This window comes from Sus scrofa, chromosome 8 (assembly GCF_000003025.6).
Source record: "Sus scrofa isolate TJ Tabasco breed Duroc chromosome 8, Sscrofa11.1, whole genome shotgun sequence".
In the NCBI taxonomy this organism is placed as follows: domain Eukaryota; kingdom Metazoa; phylum Chordata; class Mammalia; order Artiodactyla; family Suidae; genus Sus; species Sus scrofa.
In genome coordinates, this window is record NC_010450.4 from 108,352,674 (window position 1) to 108,369,259 (window position 16,586).

Here is a 16,586-nt window from a genome sequence, read left to right on the forward strand (position 1 = left end):
CTTAAATTCAGGGAGCCAACTTTGATTGGTTCACTATGTTGACAAAGATGCTGAGATGACATTCTGCTTTAGCCAGAACTACTTCTGTGATCTATTAGCAATGCCTGCTCAGGTCTGAGAGCTACTGGTTGCTATGCATTTGAGTTCTTCGTCTAGTCTAATCACCACATTTTCACCACTTGGGCACACTTGAGCTCTCAGTTGACATGACATACTCAACACTATCATTTATTTAATGACAGGAACTCTGGTGGTCAGATTAGTGATCTTCTTTGTGTCTTGGTCTTTGCCTGTTTCAGTTTTTACATTTACAGCACTGATAACTACAAATCTTTCCTGGAGAAGCTGAAAAGATACTAAAATTAAAATTTAAATCTATAAAACTTTTGCAATTTTTAAAGCACTTTTATCTTGACCTTATTTGAACTGTAGGATGGCCCTGTGCATCCTTAATAATCTCATAAAGTCATCTTGGGCCCTAAAGTGAAAAAGCAGGCCCTCCAGACAGCTCTTTATTAAACTGGATTTGCCTGTCACTGCTGAGATTTTTGTCAACAATTCTATGTGTAAAATGTAACTTAAAATTATTACCAAATTTATTAAATATTCTTAGTGTACTTACAGCAAAAGGAAGGAAGAACCAAAGCTTCCAAAGTGTTCAAGATAAGCTTACAACTGCCATTCTTTCTGCATTGTGGGGAAAAAGAGGAGGAGTTCATGCTGAGCTACTGTGATGACTAATGAAATTTTTATTCTTTTCAATAAGAAGAGCTTTAACAATTAAGCTGTGTTATAATGAAATGTTCATTTGTCCAAACTCTGATTCCTGGTCCATCAATACCTCTTTGTGAGAGGTACATCCCTAAAATATGCCTTTGTCTTGAATGGAATGCAACCAGAGGCGTTTAGTGCAAGGACTTTCAGTAAAGCAGCCTGAAAGGAACAATGGACTTCAGAAAAGCTAAAATTAAAATGTATATATACATATATTTTCTTTCCTGTACCATGTGCTATTCATTACCTGACTAAATACCTAAAACAATGAGAAGCAAAAATTCACATTTTAATATGAGCACAAATAAATGTTTAAAAATCCCAATTGTTGGATTTTTGTGTAGAAGCACATTCTACATTCTCTGGATCAGCAGAAAGGATATCTGAAAAATACTTTTTTTTTTTTTTTTGTCTTTTTGCCTTTTCTGGGGCCGCTCCCGCAGTGTATGGAGGTTCCCAGGCTGGGTGTCTAACAGGAGCTGTAGCTGCCGGCCTACACCACAGCCACAGCAACGTGGAATCAGAGCCACATCTGTGACTTACACCACAGCTCATGGCAACACCAGATCCCCAACCCACTGGGCAAAGCCAGGGATCGAACCTGCAACCTCATGGTTCCTAGTCAGATTCGTTAACCATTGAGCCACGACGGGAACTCCTGGAAAATACTTTTTTGTTGTGTATTTTGCAAGGATTTCAGTCAGAACTGTGTAATTTTAAATAGCCCACACTTTCTTAGAAATATTTTGTTTTATATTTTAATAAGTAGAGTTAACCACGCCCTCCCCCCCCCCTTGTTTCTAATGCAGCTGGAACCATTTGGGATCTATTTTAATTACTTTCTTGTTCTCCTACTACTCCATCCCTCTCATTACTATTTAACAATTAGGGAGTGCCAATGAAATGTTGAGTCTGTATTAAATATATCCATCACAGTTGGCTCCCATTTCCAACATGACAGAAAAGAACCTTGTGTTTATAAAGAATGTACACAGCAGAGAATAGAAGTGACATGGTAATAATTTGGGAGATTTACATCAACTACAGGTTGATTCTGGTTCTTTTCATAGCTTGAGATAATTCCAAAATGCCACTGAGAGTGCTAATGGGAAACATTTTATCAGGGATGACTTTAAGTGAGTAGTGGAGAATATCAGGCTCCTGGAGATGGAGGGAAGTGAGCAACAGGCAGAAGTGGGATCAGTGAATAGTAGTAACAGTAAAAAGGGCCAGTGACACTGCTCATTTCATCTTACAAGGTTGTGTGGTCAACCCATGGCTCTGTGGACATCTAATGAGTCTTTGGTCTCTGTTCTGCCATCTTCATCCTCCAACCCATGTGAGAGTGTTTAGTGGGATACGGGAACAATTGGGCCTAATTTTTTTCTCATAGACAATGTTCATATTCTGTTTTCCTGCTCCTGAAATGAGAGTCCACTTTTTGAGCCTCGGTAACTTCTAACACACAGCCCCCCAACACACACAGTCAGTGAAAAACACTCGCTTTGATAAACCTCTCTGTTATCTACAGTCTGAATGAAATGTCCCTCATTTGAACTCTTGTAGTATCTTGGGCACACTTCTATTCTTACAAGATTATATGTATTTTTAACATACATGTGTTTTTTTTTGTTTTTCTAAGTTTCTCTTAAAAGATTATACACTACTTGACAACAAAGAGAATATCTCATTTAAATGTATAGACATATACATTGAGAGAGAAAAAAAAAAAGAAAAGGAAGAAAAAAGGAAGGAAGGAAGAAAGGAAGGAAGGGAGGGAGAGTGGGCCAGACCCAGCTCCTGGAGAGTGAGAAGTGCTCTAGAAAGGCTTATTGTTCTTACTAAAGAACAAGAGAAGTGATCATATTTTTCATTCTGCTTGTTTTGCCCATTTCAGGTAAATTTTTTTTAATGTTAGATATTCTGAGAGAAAGAGAAATAAAAATCCATACACCATGGTTTTACAGAAGCTTCTGTAAAAGTGGAAGTGATTCTAAAATGATAAAAAGTGATCTGTTGCATTTATCAACACAGGATATGTTAGCAACATCATTCATAAGAGCTAGTTGCAGTGAAAATTGTAGTGGGTGAAACTAGCTTGTCTTAGCAGGATCTTTTGTAAAGCTTGTATAAAATGTCATTTCAAGCAGAATTGACCTCAACAAGGAACATGAATTATCTTCAGAGGTAATTTGCTTAGAGACATTGATGGCTCCTGCATGTAACAATGGACATGGTCCTGAGATGCTCCCAGCATGCAAGCTTATCATTTCTTCTGCCTTCCATCGTATTGAAATCATTGTACGTTCTTTTAGGCTTAAGTTGTATTCATTAGGAGTGATAACACTAGAATGTTGTCATTTCTCACTTGTTAATACCAGTGAGAGCTTTCTATTCACTGCTTTCTAAGAATTCCTTGCAAAAAAGGAGCAGAAGACAGGTGGTGCATAAAGAAATGTACAAAACCACATAATCTGAAGTTTATCGTATAATAGCACTAGCTAGAAAATACTTGTGGGACTTTGAGAGACAATTTTTGGGGGCTTTAATCAGTCCCCTATGAAACAAAAGAGTGGAAAAATTTATCAGTTCTAAATTTCTAAGAGATACACCATTATATATATATATTATATATACATATATAATATATATATACACACACACACGCATATATACATATACATATATTGGCTGTGCCTGCAGCATGCAAAAGTTTCCAGGCCAGGGATCAAACCCGCACCACAGCAGTGAACCAAGCCCTAGCAGTAACAATGACAGATCCTTAACCCACTAGGCCACTGGGGAACTCTCCAACTTTTTATAATAATTGAGATAATAAAATGAAGGCCCATACCATATCATTAGAAGGCTCTTGAATAAAGAACCAAGATGGACAAAGAAAAACACTTAAACCTGATAATTCAGAGTATGAGATAATGGGGTTAAGGTGACAATCTAATGATATCATTCATTTTGCAACTTTGTTTAAAGCTAGTAAGAGAGAAAATGGGAAACTACAAAAAAAAAAAAAAAAAAAAAGAATGAAAGAATGGCAGGCACAAAGTGTATGACCCTCAGAGCAATTAGAATCTTGAAAGATTTCTGGAATAGTAATCTGAACCTTAAATAATAGAAATAAAATAAAATGAAATGCCAGTGGGGTTCATATTTAATAAACACATTTATCAGCTGCTTGAGGTTTTACTTATAGAAATCTATACAAAAGAATTGGCTTTACATTAAAGTAACAATAATAACAAGTAATAAATATTAGTTACTCTGTTGATAAGCACTTGCTAAGTACTCCTTCTATTCTCTCCACCATCCTATGAGGTACGGATTCTTTTTATTGGCATTTTACCAATAAGGAAACTGACACACAGGAAGTTTAAATAATTTGTTCAAAGTAAATAGTAAAGAGTGTTTTGAGGCCAGGGAGTCTGATTTCAAATCAGAGTTAAACTCTTATCCATTTAGCTGTAATACATTGATTAAAATTATCCTGAAGTAGATCATAAAGAGTTTAAAAACTCAACACAGACATAGAGAACAGACTTGTAGGTGCCAAGGCAGAATAGGTAAAGAGTGGGATGAACTGGGAGCTTAGGGTTGGTAGACACAAACCACATTTAGAATAGATAAGCAATGAAGTCCTGCTGTACAGCACAGGGAACTATATCTAGTCTCTTGGGATAGAACATGATGGAAGATAATATAAGAAAGGGAATGTGTATATGTGTATGTGGGTAGGTGTGTGTATGTATATATGTATATCTGTGTCACTTGGCTGTACAACAGAAATTGGCACAATATTGTAAATCAACTATAGTAAAAATATAAATTAAAAATAAACTCAGCAGTTTTTAAAAGTGGTATTCTGGGATGATGTAAAGCATGCAGACAGTCCTTCATCCCCAAGGTATCTGCCACTTCCTCCCTATTGTTGCTAATAAGCACCTGTGGTCATAACCTGCTACAGAGGAGGCAGACTTTGTCTGGCCACTGCAACCTTCTCTTCCACCCACTTCCATCCTGCAGGGCCACAGAGGTCCTCTTGAGATCTTTAACTCTCCAGCCCCGAAGTTCTCCCTATCCTAGTAAAGGGAGCCAGACTTGGCCCAACTAGATAAGCATCTCTACATAGAAAAATGAAATGGACAGTACCTCTTTGTTTGCCCATGTTCCCCAAGACTCCTGACACAGGACTTACTGTGCTTACACAGATGAGGATGTTACTCCCTCATGTCAGAGATTTAGGTTCCTGGAAGACAACTCAAGTCCCAGAATGAGGTTAAGATTCAAATTCCCCCAAATATCCATTCATCACATTTTTAGCTTTGTAGCAACATATGTTCAGTTTCCTTTTGACAATGGACAGAAAGTTAAACTCTCAGGAGAAAATACCTAATTATGACTAGAAGCTCATTGAGAATAAAATTCACAAATAAAACATTTTAAAATTTGCCCATTTACCATACCACAATAAAACAGTCTTAAAATTCTATGATTTTATGCCAGTATATTTTGGGGTGCTTTCATGTATAACAAATTCACAAAATCAAAGTATATACAACTGAGATTCTTACACACTCTAGTTCTGTGCCTAAGATTCAGAGACACTGAATTGCTATTATCTTAGGATGTAAAGGTCTCCCAGTTCCTATTTCCACTTCCTTTCTGTTATACAGAATTGTCTTAGAATTTTGACAACACAAAAAGTTAAATCGTGACAGGATTTATCACAGTCTCAAGTGACTTGAATTGTCAGACGGCAGTGTGGCATTTTTTGAAATAGTACTCTCTCCTATCAGTAACCTGTCATCCAACACATAGCTTCTTACAGTGAGATCCCCAATCCATGTAACTTCAATGAATACCCTTTTAGAAGACATTCCTGAGAACTTTTTAGTTTAGATTTGGCTATAGTCGTTTTACATATGCCTTTGTAGCCTATCTCACCAAGCTTCTATCTTACAGATAATGACGATAACTATTATTCTACATAAAGCTCCCCTTCATGCTCTGGAGTCCAGTTTTATGAAATCACTCTTTTAATAAATCACTTTTCCTTGGACAACCATGTCTCCCCAAGTTTTTTGTTGCTGTGGTAGGTTATTCATTTCGGAACTTAATCTGTGAAATTTTCTTCCCAAGCAAGCATCTATCACATCCTCTAGGCCGAGTAGCGCCTAAATGTGCACCTTAGACCCAGACTTGCCTAAATACACATCTTAATTAGAAATCCATACATAGGTCATTGCTTTGGCTACTCTGGCAACTGCCTATTTCCACAGACTAACCAAAAGAACTCTTGTGGGCAGTATAATCTTTTCTCTGCCTAGAGCTCCAGGAAGATGTTTCAGAGATTGATAGAGTTCCAAAGCTTGCTTAACATGGGATACCAGCCACACTTTAAATAAGTTATGTAGCTTTCCCGGCAGAACCAAACGCATGCTGAGATGAAGCCAGAGCCCAGATGGCTTGGCTTAAAAGGTAAGGAAAAGGACTCCTGCTCTAGGATGTTTATTCACCTGCTTGTATTTCTAACAATCCTTTCTCAGTTTGATTATTTTGAGTGAAGCTACAGCTCTGTGTTCATCATGTTTGCTTTTAGAATATGATATCAAAAGATGCAATCATTAAAATTAGCTATGTTTTGTCACTCCTTTTTCAATATAATAATTCAAAATAGACTAACAGGTGAGACAGTACAAATGGTGATAAATGAGATCTAAGATGAGAGCAGAGGTTTCTGGGGTATAAAACATGGTGGAACAGAGAATAAAATAAGTAGGAAATGAAAAACTGCCATAGACAATTCTTAGCTTGAAACATTGCCTAGGACTAGCTGAGTTTCTAGAACATCTTGGAGTACAACCAAGATGTAGAAGTTCCCTGAAGAACCTGGCACTGGGCTGTCAGCATGTCCCTGGGCATACAATATGAGTCTCCACTTGGGAAAATCCTGAATTTTTAGAAGCCATGCCAGCTCTATTTTTCTTCTAAAAAGATTATTAAAAGAAATACATGCTCCTTGAAACTCTGTTAAGATACTGTGGGTTCTTACAGACATCACACAACTTACACAGGTGGCCACAAATGTATTCATATGAGTTGGACAAAAAGAGCATCACTCAGTGAGAGGAGGTTGTCCAGCCTGAGGAAAGCTGAGTAGTTTAATAACAGTGACATGGTACATAGATGGTTTGCTATAAAGGTGAGAACTGTCAGCTGATTACAATCTGTGCTGTGGTTATAGCAGAAGGAGATAATTTCAAAGCATAGGAAGTATAATGAAATGTAAAGGAGAACATTTCACTAGTGGTAGGGCCTGATGCAGCATCTTTTTCTTGTTCTGATTTGACAATGTTATGTTGAAGGATGACACTGAATAACTTTCCTCTAGAAAAGCGGTTTACTAATTTTTATTTTAATCACCACCAACCTTCTAAACTGCAAAGATAAGAATTGTTTCCTAGTATTTTGTAATCAGGTAACCTATTTTGTCAATGAAGTCATATCAGCAAAGTACAGTGAGCTAAAGGATTATGAAAAAAAATACATAGTGTGTTTAGTTTTTGCACAACTTCAAGGTCAATACAAAAGCAGAGAGTTGCTGAAAGAGGTCCAATATACCCTTAGATATTTTCTAGATCTATAGAACTCTAGAATTCTATGCCAGGAGAGTCCCTATCACCCTTCCTCCTTTTACACATAGTTTCGTTCTAAGTTTAAAAGGGTTCCAGTTAACCATAATGGTATTGAAAACTCCATTTACTATTGCTTAGAAAGATATATTCTTATTTACCTGAGTGTGTGTGTGTGGGGGGGGTCATCCTCCCTGATTCTACCAACATCCTTTTCTACAAATTTCTCTCTTCTCTCAATCAAATGTAAGCCAAATGAAATTTTTATTCAGAATTTTCCATTCAATGACCTTTGCTTATTTTTTAAATCCTATTTCTTGATTTCATCTACTTTATGACAGAAAAGCATCTGCTCTAGTTTACTTTCAAACTAAAATTTTAATGAAATGTCTTTCACTAATGATTTAAATTTCTAAACTAAATTATATCTGAGGAATAGGGAATTACAAAACAATGGAGTTGGGAGAAACAGGGAAATCCAAACAGTTTGTGCATCCAAAGTATTTGCCTTGAAGCCATCACCATACCTGACTAGTTCCACACTCACGACAGGAGTAGTGGTGGGTGTCTTTTGAGCAGATAGACAACTTTATTACTCAACTCTGCTAACAAGCTAAGGGCGCTTCCATTTTTAAACTTAAAGGAAATTTTGAATGATTTCTTGATGCATACTAGTAGTTTTCTTCCTTTTCTAGAGCTGCACCAGTGGCATAGTAAGTTCCTAGGCTAGGGGTTCAATCGGAGCTACAGCTGCCAGCCTATGCCACAGCCACAGCAACGCAGGAGACGTGTCTGAGACTTACACCATAGCTCACAGTAACATCAGATCCTTAGCCCACTGAACAATGCCAGGGAATGAAACTGCATCCTCATGGTTACTAGTCAGATTCACTTGTTTCCACTGTGCCACAATAGGAACTCCCTACAATTACATTCTAAGAGCAATAAAACCCCTTTATAATGGAAATCATCTATAGGGTAAATAAATTGATTATATTTTTTCTTAAATTCCCTACACCTTAACATCTTTCCTGCCCATTAAAACAAAATTAATATTTTTTACAATATGGGGGTTCTTAAGTTCTTTAACTTTTGCATTATAGTAGAATAGACCGATGGGGAAAAAATCCATAAAAATTACTGAATGATCTGAAAACCAAAATCCATTTAATTATGGCCAGAATTTATAGGAAGCTGGAGAAGGGTCTTATCTAAGCAGCGTGAAATCGGTGCCAAAAAGTTGGAGAGCACACTGCTACTACGTAAGGCTAAGGGAGTGTTCTTTATTGGGCAGTGGGGGAGCAATCCTTGAGCTCAGCTGATAGGAACATCATGCTTTCTGGTTCAAATGATTTAGTCACTTAAAAGTTTGAAAGTGTTTGGCCCATGTGATTAGAGAGAAAACTCGGCTTAGGGAAAATGAATAGGCTGTCAGAGAACAAGAAGGCAAAGGTGGCATAACTTGAAGGACATCTAATGAGCTTCTGATTGTCCCACTGAGGTGTGCCAGGCAGGAAATCCCCATTTCAAGCACATCTCTGAACTTCCTGAATCCTGCCTACCCCTTAGCAACAACTTCTGACCATGTCACTGGAAAGTATCTTTGACAAATAGTTTTTCCTCATGTGTGCCCTAACATTAAAAATTTGTAAACGTTTTCTCTGGGAGGATGTTATAGTGGACATGTTCTTCATTAGTCAGAATTACTTACCTCCTTCACCTTCCATAGTGAATCCTAATACTATTTAGTTAAGCTACATGGCTGAGACATAGGTAAGTGCCTCTTAGAAAGTGGGCCTGGTAGTTCTAATGCCAGTCCCACTCCCAATTTTAGTTTTTGACTCGGAGACGGGCATGGGCAACATTTAGAATACTGAAATTCTTACTGAGATTTGTAGGGAGCTTATGGAAAAGATCCTCTTTGCTCTTGTGGAAGAATTTCCGGAAACCACTCTTAGATTTGCTATGAACAAATACGCATGTATCTTCAGTTGCAACTATTAGTCATTCTATAATCAGGTAGGGGATTAATAGTAAAAGAAAGATTACAGGAGTTCCCACTATAGTGCAGTATGTTAAGAAACTGACTGCAGCAGCTCAGGTCACTGTGGAGGCACAGGTCTGGCGCAGTGGGTTAAAGTTTCCAGGATTGTCACAGCTGTGGCATAGGTCACAGGTTGCAGCTATGGCTCAGATTCAATCCCTGGCCTAGGAATTTCCATATGTCATAGGTGCAGCCATAAATTTAAAAAAAAAAAAAAAAGATGACAATGGGGGTCACAGCAGGGAAACAGACCCTGGGACTTGAGGACCTTTTTTGAGTGCTAGATTAGCCAAACTCAAACCTGTGTCTCTTCGGATTTTCAGTTGCATTCACTAACACCTTCTCCCTGCTTTTTGTTTGTTTGTTTGCTTGGCTTGATTTGTTTATTTAATTACATAAATAAACAAATCATCCTAGATAACAGTGCATTTGATCATAGGATATATTGTGTAAGCCTGGCTTTAGTGTGCAAAAAGTGACCAGCAAACTTTTCCAAAATGAGATACATAACAAATGCTTTTGCAATTGAGTCAATAACGGTTGGTTGGTTTCCATCAACATTTTTGACCCTACTTTTTATTGAAGTTCAGTTGATTTATGATATTAGTTTCAGGTATATAACACAGTGATTCAATAGTTTTATAGATTATACTCCACTTAAAGTTGTAAAATACTGCCTATATTCCTGTGCTATACAATATACCAATGTTGCTTATTTTATACATGTGTCTTAATTCTCTACCTCTATCTTCTTCCTTCCCACTACCCTCTCTCCACTGGTAACCACTAGTTTCTCTCTGTATCAGTTAAGTCTGCTTCTGTTTTGTTATATTCACTCATTTGTTTCATTTTTTTATATTCCACATGTAAGTAAAAACATACAGTATTTGTCTTCCTCTGTATGACTTATTTCACTAAGCATACCATCCAGGTCCTTTCACATTACACATGGCAAAATTTCACCTTTTTGTAAGGCTGAGTAATATACCTATATATATGCATATACATATATATACATATATCTATCTATATAATATCACATCTTTATCCATTTATCTGCTGATTGACACTTAGGTTGCTTCATATCTTAGTTATTATAAATAATGCTGTTATGAACATTACAGTGCATGATCTTTTAAATTATTTTCATTCTCTTCTGATATATACCAAGGAATGGAATTGCTATATCATTATGGTGGTTCTCTTTTTAGTTTTTTGAGAAACCTCCACACTGTTTTCCATTGTGTCTATATCAATTTACATTCCCACCAACAGTACACTAGGATTCCCTTTTCTCCACATCCTCACCAGCATTTATTATTTTGTGATCTTTCTGATGACAGCCATTCTGACAAGTGTGAGGTGATCACTCATTGTGTTTTTGATTTGCATTTCTGATGATCAGCAATATTGAATACCTTCTCATGTGCCTTTTGGCCATTTGTATGTCTTCTTTGGAAAAATTTCTATTCAGGCACTCTTCATTTTTTGATTGGGTTGCCTTTTTTTATATTGAGTTGTATGAGCTGTTCATATATTTTGGATACTAACCCCTTGATGGTCATTTCAACAGCAAGTATTCTTTTTCCATTCATTATTGTTTTATTATATTTTTTTTCAATCTGCTGATGGTTACCTTTGCTGTGCAAAAGTTTTTAAGTTTAGATCTCATTTGTTTACATTTGCTTTTGTTTTCTTTTTTTGCATTAAAGTATGGTTGATTTACAATGTTTCTTTAATTTCTGTTATGCAGAATAGTAACCCAGTCACACACAATTCCCTGTGCTGTACAGTAGGAGTCCATTGCCCATTCATCCCAAATGTTACAGTTTGTATCCACCAACCCCAAACTCTCCATCCATCCCACTCTCTACCCCGAGCCCCTGGCAATCACAAGTCTGCTCTCCATTTCCCTGATCTGTTTCTGTTTTGTAGATAGGATCATCTGTGCCATATTTTAGATTCCACATAAAAGTAACAGCATATGGTATTTGTATTTCTCTTCCTGACTTCACTGAGTATGAGAAACTCTAGTTCCATTGGTGTTGCCACAAATGATGTTATTTTGTTCTTTTTATGGCTGAGTAGTATTCCATTGTACATATATACCACATCTTCTTAATCCATTCATCTCTCAATGGTTAGTTAGGTTGTTTCTAGGTCTTGGCTATTGTGAATAGCACTGTGACGAACATAGGGCTGCATGTATCTTTTTGAATGAATGTTTTGTCTGGATATATGCCCAGGAGTGAGATTGCTGGGTCATATGGTAGTTCTATATCTAGTTTTCTGAGGTACCTCCATACTGTTTTTCTTTAGTGGTTGTACGAATTTACATTCCAACCAAGAGTGAAGGAGGGTACCTTTTCTCCACAACCTCTCCAGCATTTGTTAACTTGTTAATGATGGCCATTCTGATGGGTGTGAGGTGGTAACTCACTGCAGTTTTGATTTGCATTTCTCTAATAATTAGCGATGTTCAGCATTTCTTCATCTGCCTGTTGGCTATCCATATGTCTTCTTTGGAGAAATTTCTATTTGGGTCTTCTGCCTATTTTTCAATTGGATTGTTTGGTTTTTTTGGTTGTTGAGTCGTATGAGTTGTTTATATAAGGATTAGGCTTTTGCTGTTGCATTGTTTACAAAGATTCTTCTCCCATTCTTCTCCCATTGCTTTTTTGAATGGTTTCCTTGGTTGTGCAAAAGCTTTTGAATTTAATGAAGTCCCATGGGTTTATTTTTGGTTTTATTGTCATTATTCTAGGAGGTGGATCAAACAAGATGCTGCTGTGATTTAGGTCAGAATGTATTCTGCCCATGTTTTTGTCTAGGAATTTTAGGGTATCTGGCCTTTTATTTAGGTCTTTAATCCATTTTGAGTTTATTTTTGTGTATGGTGTTAGAGAATGTTCTAAATTCATTCCTTTACATGTAGCTTTCGAGTTTTTGCAGTACTCTTATTGAAGAGACTATCTTTCTTCCACTGTATGCTCTTAACTCCTTTTTCATAGATGAGTTGACCATAGGTGCTTGGGTTTATTTCTAGGCTTTCTACCTTGTTCCATTGATCAATATTTCTGTTTTTGTGCCAGTACCATATTGTTTCAATAACTGTAGCTTTGTAATACTGTCTGAAGTCTGAGAGCCTGGTTCCTCCATTTCCATTTTTCTTTTTCAGTATTACTTTTGCTATTGGGGGTCCTTTGTGTTTCCATACAAATTTTTAAAATATTCTGTTCTATTTCTGTGAAGAATGTCCTGGGTAATTTGATAGGGATTGCACTGAATCTGTGGATTGCCTTGGGTAGTATAGCCATTTTGACAATATTGATTCTTCTAATCCAAGAGCATAGTATATCTTTCCACCTGTTTGTGTCATCTTTAATTTCTTTCATCAGCATCTTATAGTTTCCAGAGTATAAGTTTTTTGTCTCTTTAGGTACATTTATTCCTAAGTATTTTATTTTGGTCTTTTTAGGGCTGCACCCATGGCATATGGAGGTTCCCAGGCTAGGGGTCCAATCAGAGCTATAGTCACTGGCCTACACCAAAGCCACAGCACGTGAGATCTCAGCCACATCTGTGACCTACACTACAGCTCATAGCACTGCTGGATCCTTAACCCACTGAGTGAGGCCAGGGATTGAAACTGCCTCCTCATGGATGCTAGTCAGATTCATTTCTGTTGAGCCATGATGGGAACTCCTATTTTATTCTTTTTGATGTGATGGTGAATGGGATGTTTTTGTTGCGTTAGGACATAGATGTATAAAAAATATTGCTGTGATTTATGTCAAAGAGTGTTCTGCTTATGTTGTCTTCTAAGGAGTTTCATGGTTTCCAGTTGTACATTTAGGTCGTTAGTCCATTTTATTTTTCTATATGGAAAGAGAAAATATTCTAATTTCAATATTTTACATGCATCTGTACAGTTTTCCCAGCACCACTTATTGATGAGACTGTCCTCTTTCCATTGTATTTTTTTAATTACTCAAAGAATTTAAAACATTTGTAGTTGTACAATGATCATCCCAATCCAATTCTATAGGATTTCCATTCCACACCCCCAGCACATCCCCTCACACCCCAAACTGTCTCCTTTGGAGATCATTAGTTTTTCAAAGTCTGTGAGTCAGTAGCTGTTCTGCAAAGAAATTCATTCTGTCCTTTTTCAGATTCTACATATCAGTGAAAGCCTTTGATGTTGATGTCTCATTGTCTGACTGACTTCACTTAGCATGATAATTTCTAGGTCCATCCATGTTGCTAAAAGTGCTGGTATTTCATTCCTCTTAATGGCTGAGTAATATTCCATTATGTATATGTACCACCTCTTCTTGATCCACTCCTCTGTCGATGGACATTTAGGTTGTTTCCATGTCTTGGCTATTGCAAATAGTGCTGCAATGAACATCAGAGTACATGTATCTTTTCGAGTCATGATTTTCTCTGGATAGATGCCCACGAGTGGGATTGCGGGATCAAAGGGTAGTTCTATTTTTAATTTTCTGAGGACTCTCCATACTGTTTTCCACAGTGGTTGCACCAATTTACAATCCCACCAATGGTGTAATAGGGTTCCTTTTTCTCCACACCCTCTCCAGCACTTACTGTTTGTAGACTTTTTGATGGCAGCCATTCTGGCTGGTGTAAGGTGGTACCTCATAGTGGTTTTGATTTGCATTTCTCTAATAATGAGTGATGTTGAACATCTTTTCATGTGTTTTTGGCCGTCTATATGTTTTCTTTGGAGAATTGTCTGTTTAGATCTTCTGCCCATTTTTTGATGAGGTTGTTTGTTTTTTTGGTATGGAGCTGCAGAAGGTGTTTATAAATTTTGGAGATTAATCTCTTGTCAGTTGATTCATTTGCAAAAATTTTCTCCCATTCTGTGGGTTGTCATTTCATTGTGTTTAGGGTTTCCTTTGCTGTGCAGAAACTTTTAAGTTTAATTAGATCCCATTTGTTTATTTTTGTTTTTACTGTCATTACTCTTAAGAGGTGGATCTGAGAAGATGTTGCTGTTGTTTATGTCAGAGAGTGTTTGGCCTATGTTTTCCTCTAAGAGTTTTATAGTGTCTGGTCTTTTATTACCTGTTTTGTCTAGATTAATTTACCATAAGTGCATGGGTTTATTTCAGGGCTCTCTATTCTGTTCCATTGATCTATGTGACTGGTTTTGTCTCAATATCATACTGTTTTGATGACTGTAGCTTTGTAGTATAGTCTGAAGTCAGGGAGCCTAATATCTCCAACTTTGCTCTCCCCCCCCACCAAGATTTCTTTGACTATTTGATTGAGCTGAACTTTTTAATTTTATAAATTGTGAGATATATATGATTAGTCTGAATAAACCACCTAAAATTAGTATCATGGTCTGTACCTCTGTTTTTGTCATCCAGTATTACACAGCTAGACTTCATCTCTTTGGGGAAATATTTCTTCCTATTTACACTGACTCAAACTTATTTAAATAGGAGTTCCCACAGTGTTGCAGCAGTTTAAGGATCTAGTGTTGTTTCTTTGGTGGTGCCAGTTCTATCCTTGGCCTGAGAACTTAAATAAGCCATTAGTGTGGCCAAAAGCATAAACAACAAATTATTCAAATAATAATAACATTCAGATGCCATGCAAGCTTAGAACATTATTAAATCCTAATACCTTGATAGTATTGTAGTGTTAGTGTGTGCCTGCCTTAACATTCACATTGAGAATGACTTAGCAGTCACTAATAACTGATAATGCTCACAATGTCTTGTATAGTTTGAATGCAAACACTTGCCTGAATAACATAAATTTGCTCTAGAGATTAAGGCCATATTGGCACCATTCTTCATCAATTAGTTCCTTAAAAATGTTCTGATCTTCCTTTTCCTTTCTGTATTCTATAACACCCCCCTATTCTAATTAGTTGAATAATACTGCTTTACTTCTTTGTCAATCTTTGCCTATATCTACTGGAGGCAATTGTTTCATTGTACAGTATTCTCTTGGATAGAGTCATTATAGTTACATTGAAGAAAGTTTCAAAATAAATATAATTCCAGTATTCATTGCAGACAATTTTACTCAATAACTTTTTCATATGCCTAAATCTATACATAAAAAGTTTTATCCATAGTCTTCTAGTTGGAAAATACACAACTCTGCATTCTGATGATTTCAACCAACACATATCATGTAATCTTTAACTTCAAGAGTAACACCACAAACTGTTTTTGTTTGTCCGATTGTTTGTTTTGCTTTTTAGGGCCACACCTATGGCATATGGAAGTTCCCAGGCTAGGGGTTGAATTGGAGCTACAGTCACTGGCCTACTCCACAGCCACAGCAACTCAGGATCCGAGCTGCATCTGCGGCCTACAACGTGGCTCAGGGCAACACTAGATCCTTAACCCACTGAGCGAGGCCAGGGATTGAACCAGCATCTTCATGGGTCCTAGTTGGGTTTGGTACACTGGGCTACTAAGGGAACTCCCACAAACTGTCAGTGGTGATCACCTCTGCAGAAATATCACTAGATGTTTGCTAGTGGAAAAGTCATTCACTTTATATGATAATTTTATAGATTAGTGGATTACGGTTATGTTTACTTCCTTATTTTACATTTTCTGTATTTTTCTAATAAAAAAATATAAAGCACATAAGCTGTAAAAAGCACTACCAAGAGAAACAAAACCAGAACTAAACAAAATATATCCTCTACTTTGGCCTAAGACCTTCATGAAAATCTTTTAAATGGTCTATAAAATATTTAAGTGATTGAATATACTAGATTTTCATCAATAAGTTCTTAGTTGATGAATGCATGGGTTGCTTAATTTTTTCACTATTCCATTTAGTACTATATTCAAGATGTTTTTAAACAAAGCATTTGCGTTATTTTGATAAATTTGGAGTGTAAATTCCCAGAGGAATGACTGTTTCATTTGAAAACTGGTGTGCCACTTATAAGAAGTTTTCAAATTAATATCCAAAAGGGTTGAATCAGTTTACATTGCCTTCGGCAATATAAATTTTTATTGTAACATTTTCTAAAAAGTATAGCAATAAACATTTATGGGACCACTTTGTCTATTGCTCTTAATTTTTGTTTTTCTTTGCTTGTTTAGCCATTTATT